The 17,263-nt window shown below is 39.4% G+C and overlaps 1 pseudogene; it reads right to left on the minus strand.

Moving 5' to 3' along the window:
• Window positions 1-12,687: 12,687 nt before the first annotated feature.
• The window catches only part of LOC147984355 (homeobox-leucine zipper protein ROC6-like), a 94,893-nt pseudogene continuing 90,317 nt past the window's right edge, over window positions 12,688-17,263 (minus strand).

The following is a 17,263-nucleotide window of genomic DNA, read 5'->3' on the forward strand; positions in this document are numbered from 1 at the left end:
TTATTTTTCTTTTTCTTTCTAGAAGGACTAGGTGCACTAGTTTTATTTCTTTGTGAATCTTGTTCAATTCTTTTATGGTGTCCCTCAGGATAAAGTGGTTCCTAAGTCATTTTACCTCCTCTAATTGCAACTCTAACAACAAAGTCATGCCTATTATGATTCATTTCATCAAGCAATTCTCTTTGAGATTTAGCAACTTGTTCTAATTGAGTTTGAACCATAGAAGCATGGTTTCCAACACCTCTAACATCAATTCATATTCTAAATAAGAAGTCACTCAAGCGAGCAATCATATCAGAATTGTATTTAAATTCTTTCATAACATTTGCATTGAAGTGATCTTGTTTTCTAATATAGTTTTCAAACTCATAAAGGCATTGACTAGGATGCATATTGTGAGGATTATCATTTTCATTAAACTTCATAAGAGAATTTACCTCTACCACCTTAGGCAGTGGTGTTGTATTAAGCCCATGTATTTCTTCAATAGGAGGTAAATTTTTAACATCCTCAACTTTAATACCTTTTCCCTTCATAGATTTCTTTGCCTCTTGCATATCTTTAGGACTGAGATATAATATACCCGTCTTCTTCGGAGTGGGTTTAGGTGGTGGTTCAGGAATAGTCCAATCATCATAATTTTTCAATATGTTATTCACTAATTCTTCAGCTTGTCCAATAGTTCGTTCCCTGAAAACACAACCAGCACAACTATCTAGGAAGTCCCTAGAAGCATCGGTTAGTCCATTATAGAAGATATCAAGTATTTCGTTTTTCTTAAGAGGATGATCAAGCAAAGCACTAAGTAACTGGCAAAGCCTCCCCCAAGCTTGTGGGAGACTCTCTTCTTTAGTTTGCACAAAGTTAAATATTTCCTGTAAGGCAGCTTGTTTCATATGAGCAGGAAAATATTTTTCAGAGAAGTAATAAACCATATCCTGGGGACTACGCACACAACCAGGAGTAAGAGTACTGTACCAAGCTTTAGCATCACCCTTTAATGAGAAAGGAAATAATTTGATAATAAAATAATAGCAGGTTTTCTCATCATGAGTAAAAAGAGTGGCTATGTCATTCAACTTAGTAAGATGTGCCACAACAGTTTCAGTTTCATAACCATGGAAAGGATCAGATTCAACCAAATTAATTAACTCTGGGTCGACAAAGAATTCATAATCCTTATCATCAATAAAGATAGGTGAAGTAGCAAACTTAGGATCACATTTCATTCTAGCATTCAAAGATTTTTCTTTATACTTGCATAGTAATTTCTCTAGATCATCCCTATCATTGCAAGCAAGAATATCTCTAGTTGCTTCTTCACTCAGAACATAACCTTCCGGTACCTTAGGCAATTCATAATTAGGAAGGCTAGTTCTAGCAGGTGTTTCAGGAGTTTCAGTTTCAAGCTCATCATCAGATTCAACAACATCATGTTGTATTACTCTAGCAATTTGTCTATCAAGAAATTCACCAAGTGGCACATCATTATTAGCAAGCAAGACACTAGCATCATTATAAGCATCATTCATAATAGAAGTAGCATCATCAATAAATTGCGACATATCAGAATTAATAGCATGTGGTGTTGTTGTAAATTTACTCATAACAGAAGGTGAATCTAAAGCAGAACTGGATGACAGTTCCTTACCTCCCCTCGTCTTTGAGGGAAATATCTTAGTCTTAGCATCCTTCAGATTCTTCATACTGATAATATGATAATAATCCCAAGTGACTCGACAAATATAGCTATGCTGCCCGGCAACAGCACCAGAAAAAGGTCTTGATAACCCATAAGTATAGGGGATCGCAACAGTTTTCGAGGGTAGAGTATTCAACCCAAATTTATTGATTCGACACAAGGGGAGCCAAAGAATATTTGAAGGTATTAGCATTTTAGTTGTCAATTCAACCACACCTGGAGATTAATTATCTGCAGCAAAGTGATCAGTAGCAAAGTAATATGATAGTTTTGATAGCAGTGACAGCAGCAATAGTAACAGTAACAGTGATAGCAGTAGTTTGTAGCAAGTGTAACGGTGATGATAGCAATAGTAACGCAGCAAGATCAATAAGGATAAATTCGTAGGCATTGGATCGGTGACTTGTTGGATGGTAATCGTCATGAGATAGTTATAACCTAGGGTGATACGGCACTAGCTCTAGTTCATCGATATAATGTAGGCATGTATTCCGTAAATAGTCATACGTGCTTTATTAAAAGAACTTGCACGACATCTTTTGTCCTACCCTCCCGTGGCAGCGGGGTCCATATTGGAGACTAAGGGATATTAAGGCCTCCTTTTAATAGAGAACCAGAACAAAGCATTAACACATAGTGAATACTGAATACATGAACTACTCAAACTACGGTCATCACCGGGAGTGGGCCCGGTTGTTGTCACTCCGGGGTTGCCGGATCATAACCGTAGTAGGTAACTATAACTTGCAAGATCATATCCAAAACATGGATATAATGATGAATTCATAAACGGTTCAGATCTGAACTCATGGCACCTGGGCCCAAAGTGACAAGCATTAAGCATGGCAAAGTCATAGCAACATCAATCTAAGAACATAGTGGATACTAGGGATCAAGCCCTAACAAAACTAACTCGATTACATGAGGAATCTCATCCAACTCCTCACCGACCAGCGAGCCTACGAAGGAATTACTCACTCTCGGTGGGGAGCATCATGGAATTGGTGATGGAGATAGGTTGGTGGTGACGAAGATCGAAGATCCCCCTCTCCGGAGCCCCAAACGGACTCCAGATCTGCCCTCCCGAGGAAGAACAGGGCTTGGCGGCGGCTCCATCTTGTGGATCGCGATAATTCTTTCTCCTAGATTTTTTTCTAGAATAATGTGAATTTATAGTATCAGGCGGTCATCAGCGGGGCCACCAAGTGGGTACAACCCAACTGAGCATGCTAGGAGAGGGGGCGCACCCTGGTGGGTTGTGCCCACCCAGGTGCCCCTCTTCGGCAGGTCTTGGCTCCAGAAATTCTCTTTATTGATATAAAAAATCCTCAAAAAGTTTCGTTCCATTCCGAGAACTTTTATTTCTGCACAAAAACAACACCATGGTAGTTCTGCTGAAAACAACGTCAGTCCAGGGTTAGTTTCATTCAAATCATGCAAATTAGAGTCCAAAACAAGAGGAAAAGCGTGAGAAAAAGTAGATACATTAGAGACGTATCAGTCCACCATACCTACCTATGGATTGAGTAAGATCCTTCAAGTAAGTTGTCATCGGTGCAATAAGGCAATAAAAATTGCTTCTAAATGAGTTGGATCATTTGATGTAAGAGAAAATTGACGGTTGTACGAACTTGTGATAGCAAAATAATAAAGGCAACAGACTGCATAATAAAGATTGCTATCATAAGGGGCAATATAATGTGGTGTTCTTTTGCACTAAGAGATTGAGTATACAAACAAAAAAAGTGTATGCCAACCTCTGATTCCCTCTGCAAAGGGCCTATCTTTTACTTTTATGTATTTACTTTTATGCAAGAGTCGAAGTATTCTTCCCTATTCTTTTTTCTTTTTGCAAGCATCATGTTATGAGGAAAGATCTAGGAAAATATCTAGTTGGATGTGAGTGAGCCTGATTATTATTTTTGACATCACCCTTGAGGTGAATACGTTGGGAGGCGAAACTATAAGCCCCAATCTTTCTATGTGTCTGGTTGAAACTTTTTGATCATGGGTATGCGGTGAGTGTTAGCAATCATAGAAGATTATATGATGGTTGAGTATGTGGACTTGCCAAAAGGCTTCGATACGAGACCCTTCCTGAAAAGTTGATGAATTGTAGTTGCAAAGTTGACTGTGAACATAGTTTGTTGGTTTTCGATAGAGTTTATGATTTTATTTTGATGTTGTGATGAATTGTTACTTGTTCATGAGAAGTTATATGATAAAAGTTATGTGATAAAGTTTTATGATAAAGTTTGTTGTTGTTATAATAATGAGCATGATGCTTCTACGTCTGTATTTTGTTTTTATCGACACCTCTCTCTCTCTCTAAGCATGTGGGCATGTTTTTCAATATTGGGTTTTCACTTGAGGACAAGCAAGGTCTAAGCTTGGGGGAGTTGGTACGTCCATTTTTCATCATGTTTTCATACTGTTATTTATAATGTTTTTATTCATAATAATGCTTTATGGAGTAACTCTAATGCCTTTTCTCTCACAGTATGCAAGGTTTACACAAAGAGGGAGAATGCCGGCACCTAGAATTCTGGACCTGAAAAAGCTACGTCAGAGTTACCTATTCTGCACATCTCCAAACGAGCTGAAAATTTACGGTGAATTGTTTTGGAATAAAAAAATACTGGAGCAAATAACTATCGGAGGGGGCCTACCTAGTGAGCGCTGATACGTCTCCAACGTATCTATAATTTTTGATTGCTCCATGCTATATTATCTACTATTTTCGACATTATTGGGCTTTATTATCCACTTTTATATTATTTTTGGGACTAACCGATTAACCGGAGGCCCAGCCCAGAATTGATGTTTTTGCCTGTTTTAGGGTTTCGAAGAAAAGGAATATCAAACGGAGTCCAAACGGAATGAAACCTTTGGGAACGTGATTTTCTCAACGAACAAGACTCGGGAGACTTGGACCCTACGTCAAGGCACAAGAGAGGAGGCCACAAGGTAGGGGGGCGCGCGCACCGCCACCAGGCGCGCCCTCCACCCTCGTGGGCCCCCTGTTGCTCCACTAACGTACTCCTTCCTCCTATATATACCTACGTACCCCCAAAGGATCAGATACGGAGCCAAAACCCTAATTCCACAAGCGCAACTTTCTGTATCCACGAGATCCCATCTTGGGGCCTGTTCCTGAGCTCCGCCGGAGGGGGCATCGATCACGGAGGGCTTCTACATCAACACCATAGCCTCTCTGATGAAGTGTGAGTAGTTTACCTCAGACCTACGGGTCCAAAGTTAGTAGCTAGATGGCTTCTTCTCTCTTTTCGGATCTCAATACAATGTTCTCCCCCTCTCTTGTGGAGAACTATTCGATGTAATCTTCTTTTTGCGGTGTGTTTGTTGAGACCGATGAATTGTGGGTTTATGATCAAGTCTATCTATGAATAATATTTGAATCTTCTCTGAATTCTTTTATGTATGATTGGTTATCTTTGCAAGTCTCTTCGAATTATCAGTTTGGTTTGGCCTACTAGATTGATCTTTCTTGCAATTGGAGAAGTGCTTAGCTTTGGGTTCAATCTTGCGGTGTCCTTTCCCGGTGACAGTAAGGGCAGCAAGGCACGTATTGTATCGTTGCCATCGAGGATAACAAGATAGGGTTTTCTTCGTATTGCATGAGTCTATCCCTCTACATCATATCATCTTGCTTAAGGTGTTACTCTGTTTTTAACTTAATACTCTAGATGCATGCTGGATAGCGGTCGATGAGTGGAGTAATAGTAGTAGATGCAGGCAGGAGTCGGTCTACTTGTCTCGGACGTGATGCCTATATACATGATCATACCTAGATATTCTCATAACTATGCTCAATTCTGTCAATTCCTCAACAGTAATTTGTTCACCCACCGTAGAATACTTATGCTCTCGAGAGAAGCCACTAGTGAAACCTATGGCCCCCGGGTCTATCTTCATCATATTAATCTCCTACTACTTAGTTATTTCCTTTGCTATTTACTTTGCCTTTATTTTACTTTGCATCTTTATCATAAAAATACCAAAAATATTATCTTATCATATCTATCAGATCTCACTCTCGTAAGTGGCCTTATACAGATTGACAACCCCTATTTGCGTTGGTTGCGAGGATTTATTTGTTTTGTGCAGGTACGAGGGACTCGCGCATAGCCTCCTACTGGATTGATACCTTGGTTCTCAAAAACTAAGGGAAATACTTACGCTACTTTGCTGCATCATCCCTTCCTCTTCGGGGAAAACCAACGCAGTGCTCAAGAGGTAGCAAGAAGGATTTCTAGCACCGTTACCAGGGAGGTCTACGCAAAAGTCAACATACCAAGTACCCATCACATACCCTTATCTCCTGCATTACATTATTTGCCATTTGCCTCTTGTTTTCCTCTCCCCCACTTTACCCTTGCCGTTTTATTCGCCCTCTCTCTCTATCCTCCTTCTCTTTCCCGTTCTCCTCTTTTTGCCCGTTTCTTGTTTGCTCGTATGGTTGGAATAGTTGTTTATTTATTACTAAACAGAGAACTTAAGATCTATGGATCCTCATCCACTTGCTAATCTTTTTAAGAGATCCAATTATGATGAACCAATTGCTAGTAAGTTTTGTGCACTAGATTATCTTTATGAAGTTTTGCTTGAAATTTGTGAATCTAATAATTGTGATTAAGTACATTATGGAATGATTCACGATAGATCTTTGAATAAAAAGCATGATTGCAATGATTTTACTATAAATTCTCTTGATGTCAATTGTGCTAATAATATGCAAAACCCTAAGCTTGGGGATGCTAGTTTTGCTATGTCCTCTACTTGTTGCAATGATCATGATTGGGGTGATTCTTCTTATGATCTTGAAAATTTATTTAAGCCCCATGATGAATATGAGATTGATAATAGTTTTTGCAATATTATTGAAAGTGGATTTGGAAGAGTGTCAACTTAAGATCCCACTATTTTGGAAGAGAGTCAACTTTGCATGCATATGGATCATGTTGAAAATATTTTGTGTGATAGCTATTTTTTTGAATTTGCTTATGATCCCACATGCAATTATTATGAGAGAGGAAAATATGGTGGTAGAAATTTTCATGTTACTAAATTACCTCTCGTTATGTTGAGATTGCTATTGTTTCTTTCCGCTTCCTTGCATATGCTAGTTTTTTCATGCCTTGATAATTTGTTTGCCTATAAGATTCCTATGCATAGGAAGTATGTTAGACTTATATATGTTTGTCACGTGTTTTATGATGCTCTCTTTGTGCTTCAATTCTTGTCTTTCATTTGAGCATCATTGAAATTATCAATGCCTAGCTTTAAGGATTTAAAGAAAAGCGCTTGTTGGGAGACAACCCAATATTTATCCTTGCTGTTAGTTAATAAATAATTTATCTAGCCTCTGTTTTTGTTGTGTCTTTTGTGTTTAATTACTGTTTGTGCCAAGTAGAACCGTTGGGAAGACTTGGGGAAAGTCTTGTTGAACTTGCTGTAAAAACAGAAACTTTAGTGCTCACGAGAACTGCTGGCATTTTTATTTGGAAAGAGCTATTTAGTTAATTATTTTTTCAGATTATTAATAGATAAATTCCTCACGTCCAGCAATTTATTTTAGAATTTGTGGGGTTCCAGATCTTGCGCTAGCTACAGATTACTACAGACTGTTCTGTTTTTGACAGATTCTGTTTTTCGTGTGTTGTTTGTTTATTTTGATGAATCTATGGATAGTAAAATAGTTTATGAACCATAGAGAAGTTGGAATAAAGTAGGTATAACACCAATATAAATAAAGAATGAGTTCATTACAGTACCTTGAAGTGCTCTTTTATTTTCTTTCGCTAACGGAGCTCACGAGATTTTCTACTTTAAGTTTTGTGTTGTGAAGTTTTCAAGTTTTGGGTAAAGATTTGATGTACTATGGAACAAGGAGTGGCAAGAGCCTAAGCTTGGGTATGCCCATGGAACCCCCAAGATAATCTAAGGACACCTAAAAGCCAAAGCTTGGGGATTCCCCAGAAGGCATCCCCTCTTTCGTCTACTTCTATCGGTAATTTTACTTGGAGCTATATTTTTATTCGCCACATGATATGTGTTTTACTTGGAGCGTCTTGCATGATTTGAGTCTTTGCTTGTTAGTTTACCACAATCATACTTGCTGTACACACCTTTTGAGAGAGCCATACATGATTTGGAATTTGTTAGAATACTCTATGTGCTTCACTTATATCTTTTGAGTTATATAGTTTTGCTCTAGTACTTCACTTATATCTTTTAGAGCACGGTGGTGGATTTGTTTTATAGAAACTATTGATCTCTCATGCTTCACTTAGATTATTTTGAGAGTCTTAATAGCATGGTAGTTTGCTTAAAATCCTAATATGCTAGGTATTCAAGATTAGTAAAAATTTCTTAAGAGTGTTTTGAATACTAAGAGAAGTTTGATGCTTGATGATTGTTTTGAGATATGGAGGTAATAATATCAAAGTCGTGCTAGTTGAGTAGTTGTGAAATTGAGAAATACTTGTGTTAAAGTTTGCAAGTCCCGTAGCATGCACGTATGGTAAATGCTATGCATCAAATTTGAAACATGAGGTGTTATTTGATTGTCTTCCTTATGAATGGCGGTCGGGGACGAGCGATGGTCTTTTCCTACCAATCTATCCCCCTAGGAGCATGCACGTAGTACCGAGGTTTTTGATGATTTGTAGATTTTTGCAATAAGTATGTGAGTTATTTATGACTAATGTTGAGTCCATGGATTATACGCACTCTCACCCTTCCATCCTTGCTAGCCTCTTCGGTACCGTGCATTGCCCTTTCTCACATTGAGAGTTGGCGCAAACTTCGCCGGTGCATCCAAACCCCGTGATATGATACGCTATTTCACACATAAACCTCCTTATATCTTCCTCAAAACAGCCACCATACCTACCTATTATGGCATTTCCATAGCCATTCCGAGATATATTGCCATGCAACTTTCCATCATTCCGTTCATCATGACACATTCATCATTGTCATATTGCTTAGCATGATCATGTAGTTGACATAGTACTTGTGGCAAAGCCGCCGTTCATAATTCTTTCATACATGTCACTCTTGGTCCATTGCATATCCCGGTACACCACCAGAGGTATTCATATAAAGTCATTCTTTGTTCTAGTATCGAGTTGTAATCATTGAGTTGTAAATAAATAGAAGTGTGATGATCATCATCAATAGAGCATTGTCTTAGAAAGAAAAAAGAAAAAAGAAGGGCCAAGTAAAAAAAGAAAGGCCAAATAAAAAATACATATATAAAAATAAAAGGGGCAATGCTACTATCCTTTTTTCCACACTTGTGCTTCAAAGTAGCGCCGTAATCTTCATGATAGAGAGTCTCTTGTTTTGTCACTTCCATATACTAGTGGAAATTTTTCATTATAGAACTTGGCTTGTATATTCCAACAATGGGCCTCCTCAAGTGCCCTAGGTCTTCGTGAGCAAGCAAATTGGATGCACACCCACTTAATTTCTTTTGTTGAGCTTTCATACATTTATAGCTCTAGTGCATCCGTTGCATGGCAATCCCTACTCCTTGCATTAACATCAATCGGTGGGCATCTCCATAGCCCATTGATTAGCCTCGTTGATGTGAGACTCTCTCCTTTTTTGTCTTCTCCACATAGCCCCCTCATTATATTCTATTCCACCCATAGTGCTATGTCCATGGCTCGCGCTCATATATTGCGTGAAAGTTTATAGGTTTGAGATTACTAAAGTATGAAACAATTGCTTGGCTTGTCATCGGGGTTGTGCATGATGAGAGCATTCTTGTGTGACGAAAATGAAACATGACTAAACCATATGATTTTGTAGGGATGAACTTTCTTTGGCCATGTTATTTTGAGAAGACATAATTGCTTAGTTAGTATGCTTGAAGTATTATCATTTTTATGTCAATATGAACTTTTGTCTTGAATCTTTCGGATCTGAATATTCAAACCACAATTAATAAGAATTACATTAAAATTATGCCAAGTAGCACTCTGCATCAAAAATTTTGTTCTTATCATTTACCTACTCGAGGACGAGCAGGAATTAAGCTTGGGGATGTTTGATACGTCTCCAACGTATCTATAATTTCTGATTGCTCCATGCTATATTATCTACTGCTTTGGACATTATTGGGCTTTATTATCCACTTTTATATTATTTTTGGGACTAACCTATTAACCGGAGGCCCAACCCAGAATTGTCGTTTTTGCCTGTTTTAGGGTTTCGAAGAAAAGGAATATCAAACGGAGTCCAAACGGAATGAATCCTTCGAGAACGTGATTTTCTCAACGAACAAGACTCGGGAGACTTTGACCCTACGTCAAGGCACAAGAGAGGAGGCCATGAGGTAGGGGGCGCGCCCACCCCCACCAGGTGCACCCTCCACCCTCGTGGGCCCCCTCTTGCTCCATCGACGTACTCCTTCCTCCTATATATACCTACGTACCCCCAAACGATCAGATACGGTGCCAAAACCCTAATTCCACCACCGCAACTTTCTGTATCCATGAGATCCCATCTTGGGGCCTGTTCGGAGCTCCGCCGGAGGGGTCATCGATCACGGAGGGCTTCTACATCAACACCATAGCCTCTCCGATGAAGTGTGAGTAGTTTACCTCAGACCTACGGGTCCATAGTTAGTAGCTAGATGGCTTCTTCTCTATTTTTGGATCTCAATACAATGTTCTCCCCCTCTCTTGTGGAGAACTATTCGATGTAATCTTCTTTTTGCGGTGTGTTTGTTGAGACCGATGAATTGTGGGTTTATGATCATGTCTATCTATGAATAATATTTGAATCTTCCCTGAATTCTTTTATGTATGATTGGTTATCTTTGCAAGTCTCTTCGAATTATCAGTTTGGTTTGGCCTACTAGATTGATCTTTCTTGCAATGGGAGAAGTGCTTAGCTTTGGGTTCAATCTTGTGGTGTCCTTTCCCGATGACAGTAAGGGCAGCAAGGCATGTATTGTATTGTTGCCATCGAGGATAACAAGATAGGGTTTTCTTCGTATTGCATGAGTCTATCCCTCTACATCATGTCATCTTGCTTAAGGCGTTACTCTGTTTTTAACTTAATACTCTAGATGCATGCTGGATAGTGGTCGATGAGTGGAGTAATAGTAGTAGATGCAGGCACGAGTCGGTCTAATTGCCTCGGATGTGATGCCTATATACATGATCATACCTAGATATTCTCATAACTATGCTCAATTCTGTTAATTGCTCAACAGTAATTTGTTCACCCATCGTAGTTACTTTGTGAGTAGTTACTTTTGTTCCTGAGGACATGGGAGAAGTCTTGCTATTAGTAGTCATGTGAATTTGGTATTCATTCGATATTTTGATGAGATGTATGTTGTTTCTTCTCTAGTGGTGTTATGTGAACGTCGACTACATGACACTTCACCATTATTTGGGCCTAGAGGAAGGCATTGGGAAGTAATAAGTAGATGATGGGTTGCTAGAGTGACAGAATCTTAAACCCTAGTTTATGCGCTACTTCGTAAGGAACTGATTTGGATCCAAATGTTTAATGCTATGGTTTGATTTTATCTTAATAGTTTTCTTGTAGTTGCAGATGCTTGCGAGGGGGTTAATCATTAGTAGGAGGTTTATTCAAGTAAGAACAACACCTAAGCACCGATCCACCCACATATCAAATTATCAAAGTAGCGAACACGAATCAAACCAACATGATGAAAGTGACTAGATGAAATTCCCGTGTACCCCCAAGAACGCTTTGCCTATCATAAGAAACCATTTTGGCCTATCCTTTGCTAAAAAGGATTGGGCTACCTTGCTACACTTTATTTACCATTACCGTTACTTGCTCGCTACAAACTATCTTGCTATCAAACTTTCTGTTACCGACAATTTCAGTGCTTGCAGAAAATACCTTGCTAAAAACCACTTGTCATTTCCTTCTGCTCCTCATTGGGTTCGACATTCTTACTTATCGAAAGGACTACGATTGATCCCCTATACTTGTAGGTCATCAGAGCCCTGAACAGACTCCAAATCAGCCCTCCTAATGAAGAACAGGAGGTGGTGGCGGTTGTGTATCACAAAAGGCGATAATTCTTTCCCTCTCATTTTTTCTTCGGAAGACGGAACTTATAGGACTGGAAGTATGTCAGACGGACGCTTGTGGGCCCCACAAGGGAGGTAGGCGCATCCAGCTACCTTCTGGCTTCCCGATGGCCCCCCTCCAGCAGGTATTTGCTCCAGTATTTTCCATATATTAAATAAAAAAAATCACTGTCAAGTTTCATCCAATTTTGAGAACTTCTATTTCTGCGCTAAAAACAACACGAATGTACTTCTACTGAAAACAATGTTAGTCTGGGTTAGTTCCATTCGAATCATACAAATTCAAGTCCAAAACAAGAGGAAAAGTGTTTGGAAAAGTAGATACGTTGGAGACATATCAAGAGGGTTTATCAAGTCTTTTGACTCGTAGGGTTGCGGGGCATTGAAGGAGTAAGGTTTTCATAAATGCGCCATAAATATCCCACTTACTATTCTTTGATGATTCCCCGATTCTTATGAAAGCAGATTTGGATATTGAACCTAGTTAAGACAATTACTTGGTTAAAATTGTGCAAGCTCAAGACAATTGGTGAGTGAAGCAAAAATGTAGTATATGTTTTAGCCCTGATCCTTGTGAAAGAAGATTTGGAAAATGCAACCTAGTTGAGACAAGTAATGGATCAAAATTGTGCAAGCTCAAGACAATTGATGAGTGAATAAAAGTGCAATATATTTTGTAGCCCTTGTGTGTGAATGTTGTAAAAAAGGCAAAGAGCAAAGCTTTGTCTGATGGATACTTGGGTTTACCTACAATGGTTGGGGCTGAAAGGAGTTATAATTTTCAGGATCTTGTTGAGAGTGTGATTGCACAGTTAAAGGGGTGGAAGGAAAAAATGTTATCTTTAGGTAGAAAGAAAATCTTATTGAAAGTAGTCATCCAATCTCTTCCTGTTTTTGCAATGGAAGTATTCAAGATTCCAAAGAAAATAAGCAAGGAGATTACGTACGCTATGTGAAGCTTCTGGTGGGGCGACGATGAGGACCAAAGGAAAATGCATTGCTGGGCATGTTGGTGTATGTGTATTCCCAAGAAAGATGAAGGTACGGGGTTCGGAGGTTTGCATGCTTTTAATCTCGCAATGCTTACAAAAGAGTTAAAAGCACTGGGGTGGCGTCCTATAACTTGTCCAAGATGTGATGATTTGGTCCTACAACCTGCAAAATGACCTTACCCAGTCCCAGAACTTGCACCCAATGTGCAACTTTTGGTCCTGGACAAATCACAGAGCGACAATTGGACTTGTCGGGCATGAGCTGGTTAACGCACATGTTTTTACAAACACCCCCTGCCTTCTCCTTCCCCGTGCCGCGCGTCCCGGCTGAAACTGGATCAGGTTGGTTACGGGAGAGTGGGACAGATGCTTTGGTTACGTACCTTGGCCTAGCCGTTCTGCATGTCCTCGACGATGCAGCCGGAAGGGAGGAGGCGGCAGCCCATGTACCCTGCCGGGTCGGCGCCGGTGCCGGAGTCGGGGCGAAGGACGCCGTCCACCGACACGTCCACAATGGCCCACGGCCCATCGGCGTGCTGCTTGTAGAAGTGCAGGAACGTCACCTCCCTAATCGGCACCAGCGGCGACAGCACCTGCAGCTCCGCGCACATCTGCACACATCATAACGTCAATACGTCACGTGAGTGAGCTTAGGCTGGGCATGATGGTAGCTGGAACTACGTCGGTATTTCCCCGGTGAGGGAGGGATGATGCAGCACAGCGGTGGTAGGTATTTCCCTTAGTTTGAAACCAAGGTTATCGAACCAATAGGAGAACCAAGCAACACAACGTAAACAACCCCTGCACACAAATAACAACACCTCGCAACCCTACGTGTTAAAGGGGTTGTCAATCCCTTTCAGGTAACGGCGCCAAAAATTGGTGGGTGACTGTAAAAAGGTTGTAATAGATTCGATAAATAGATCACAAATAAAATAAAAGTGTAGCAAAGTATTTTTGTATTTTGGTTTAATAGATCTGAAAATAAAAGTAAGGAAAAAGTAGATCGCAAAGGCAAATATATGAGAAATAAGACCCGGGGGCCGTAGGTTTCACTCTGTCGAGAAAAAAAGCAAACGGTGGGTAAAAAAATTACTGTTGGGCAATTGATAGAGCTTCAAATAATTATGATGATATCTATGCAATGATCATTACATAAGCATCACGTCGAAGATTAGTAGACCGGCTCCTGCCTGCGTCTACTACTATTACTCCACACATCGACCGCCATCCAGCATGCATCTAGTGTATTAAGTTTATGGAAAACGGAGTAATGCAATAAGAACGATGACATGATATAGAAAAGATATGTTTATCTATATGGCGGTAGATATAGATCTCGTCTTTTTATCCTTAGTAGCAATGATACATACGTGTCGGTTCCCTTTCTGCCACTGGGATCAAGCACCGTAAGATCGAACCCACTACCGGGCACCTCTTCCCATTGCAAGATAAATAGATCAAGTTGGCCAGACAGCACCCAAATATCGGAGAAGAAATATGAGGCTATAAGAGATCATGCATAAAAGAGATCAAAGAAACTCAAAATACTTTCATGGATATAAAAACATAGATCTGATCATAAACTCGAAGTTCATCAATCCCAACAAACACACCACAAAAGAGTTACATCATATGGATCTCCAAGAGACCATTGTATTGAGGATTAAGAGAGAGAGAGATGAAGCCATCTAGCTACTAACTACGGACCTGAAGGTCTACAAAGAACTACTCACGCATCATCGGAGAGGCACCAATGGAAGTGGTGAACCCCTCCGTGATGGTGTCTACATTGGATTTGGTGTTTCTGGACTCTCTGGCGGCTGGATGAATATTTCGTCGACTCCCCTAGGGTTCTGGGATTTTGGGGGTATTTATAGAGCAAAGAGGCGGTCCGGGGGGTACCCGAGGTGGGCACAACACACCAGGGTGCGCTAGGGCCTCCTAGCGTGCCTTGGTGGGTTGTCCCTTCCTCTGGACTCCCCCAGGTGCAACCAGGGCTCATCTGCTTCCTTTTGGCCCATAAAAAATCATCGTAAAGTTTCGTGCCATTTGGACTCCGTTTGATATTGATTTCCTGTGATGTAAACAACATGGAAAAACAGGAACTGGCACTGGGCACTATGTCAATAGGTTAGTACCAAAAAATGATAGAAAATGATTATAAAACATCCAAGATTGATAATAAAACAACATGGAACAATCAAAAATTATAGATACGTTGGAGACGTATCAGCATCCCCAAGCTTAAATCCTACTCGTCCTCGAGTAGGCAAGTGATAAAAACCAGAATTTTTGATGTGGAGTGATGTTCATCAAGTCATTTCATATTCTTTTCTTTATAGCATGGACATTTGGACTTTTATGTGATTCGAAGCAATAGTCTACTTTTGACATAATAATTCAGATACTCAAGCATATCAACAAGCAACCATGTCTTTCAAAATATCAATGCTAAAATAAGTTATCCCTAGCCCATCATGCTCAAACATTGATCCATTCATGAAACACACTCGAATATTAACTACACCCAATACTTGAGCACGATCATATTGCCTCCTAGTTGGTACTTTTTATAAGAGAAGATGGAGACTCAAATTTTAAAATAAAAAATGAATAAAGTAAAAGAAAGTCCCTTCGCAGAGGGAAGTAGGGATTTGTAGAGGTGCCAGAGCTCAAAGCGAAAAATTTGAGATAAAAACATTTTGGGAGGTGTATCCATCCCACCAACGAAAATGACTTAGAGTTCCGAACACTTTCCATGCTAGATATGCCATAGGCGGTTCCCAAATAGAAAATAAAGTTTATTCCTTTTTCCACCATAACTTTCACTTTCCATGGCTAGCCGTATCCACATGTGCCCTCCATACCAACACTTCCCAACGAATTTATTATTTGACAACATAAAGTAAATTCATTTTTGTTTTTTCATTTCGGGACTGGGCATCCCTAATACCTTTGCCTTACTCTCGTGCAATGAAAAGTGAGTAAACACTCATCTTGAGAATAACACTTCTAGCATGGAAAATATTAGCCACTCGTTACCGTTCCACGAGCGAAACAAACACACCAAAGAGAAGTTTATTTTGAAAATTAGAGATGGCACATGCAAATTTGCTTCGAACGGCAAAATAATACTGCATATAGGTAGATATAGTGGACTCATGTGACAAAACTGGTTTAAAGGATTTTGGATGCACAAGCAAAAGTCATACTTAGTGCAAAATGAAGTCTAGCAAAAGATTGGGAAGTGACCAACCAAGAAACGAATAATCTCATAAGCAATCATTAAGCATAATTAACACTGAATAATGCACCACAAGTAGGATATAATTTTCATTGCATGACTATTGACTTTCGTGCATGCATAGGGAATCACAAACCTTAACACCCATATTCTTACTAGAGCACAATTACTCATCAACATAACTCACATATCACATCATCATATCTCAAAACTATTACTAAGAATCAAGTTTATTTTGTCCAATGATCTTCATTACATTTTCTTTACTTTATCCTTCTTGGATATCTATCACTTTGGGACTATTTTTCTAGTGTTTCTTTTCATAAGCTCAAACAAATATAAGTGAAGATCATGAGCATAACAAATTTTCTTCTCTCAAAATAATTTAGGTGAAGCAAGAGAGAATTTCTTCAAAATTTTACTAACTCTCAAACAAATCTAAGCGAAGCAAGAGAGCATTTCTTCAAAAATAATAAAGCACACCGTGCTCAAAAAGGTATAAGTGAAGCACTAGAGTAAGTCCTAGCTCATAAAAGATTTAAGTGAAGCATAGAGAGCAATTCTAGCAAGTCATGACATAATGTTGGCTCCCTCAAATAGGTGTGTCCAGCAAGGATTGGTGACTAAAAACACAAAATAAACAAGCAAAGACACATATCATACAAGACGCTCCAAGCAAAACACATATCATGTGACGAATAAAAATATAGTCTCGAGTAAAATACCGATGGTTGTTGGAAGAAAGCGGGGATGCCACTCCGGGGCATCCCCAAGCTTAGTTGGTTGCTCATTCTTGGATAATAGCTTGGGATGCTGGGTCATTCCCAAGCTTAGGCTCTTACATCATTCCTTCAACCATCGTAAGATAACCCAAGACTTAAAAACTTCAATCACACAAAACTCAACAGGCCTTCGTGAGATCCGTTAGTATAACAATAATAAACCACTACTATAAGTGTTGTATCAAACCAATTCATACTTTGTTTTAGTACTATATCTACTGTATTCCAACTTTTCTATGGCAAAAACTCATCAAATAAAATCATAGATCCATCAAAATAAGCATACAACACAGAGAAAACAGAATCTGTCAAATCAGAATAGTCTGTAGCAATCTGACTATTTCGAATACTTCTGTAACTGAAAAAAGTCTAACAATTTGGACGACCTGATAAACTTGTATATTGATCTATTGCAAGTGGAATGGGTA

This window comes from Triticum urartu, chromosome 2A (genome assembly GCF_056163025.1).
Source record: "Triticum urartu cultivar PI428250 chromosome 2A, HENAU_Tu73, whole genome shotgun sequence".
Lineage (NCBI taxonomy): Eukaryota > Viridiplantae > Streptophyta > Magnoliopsida > Poales > Poaceae > Triticum > Triticum urartu.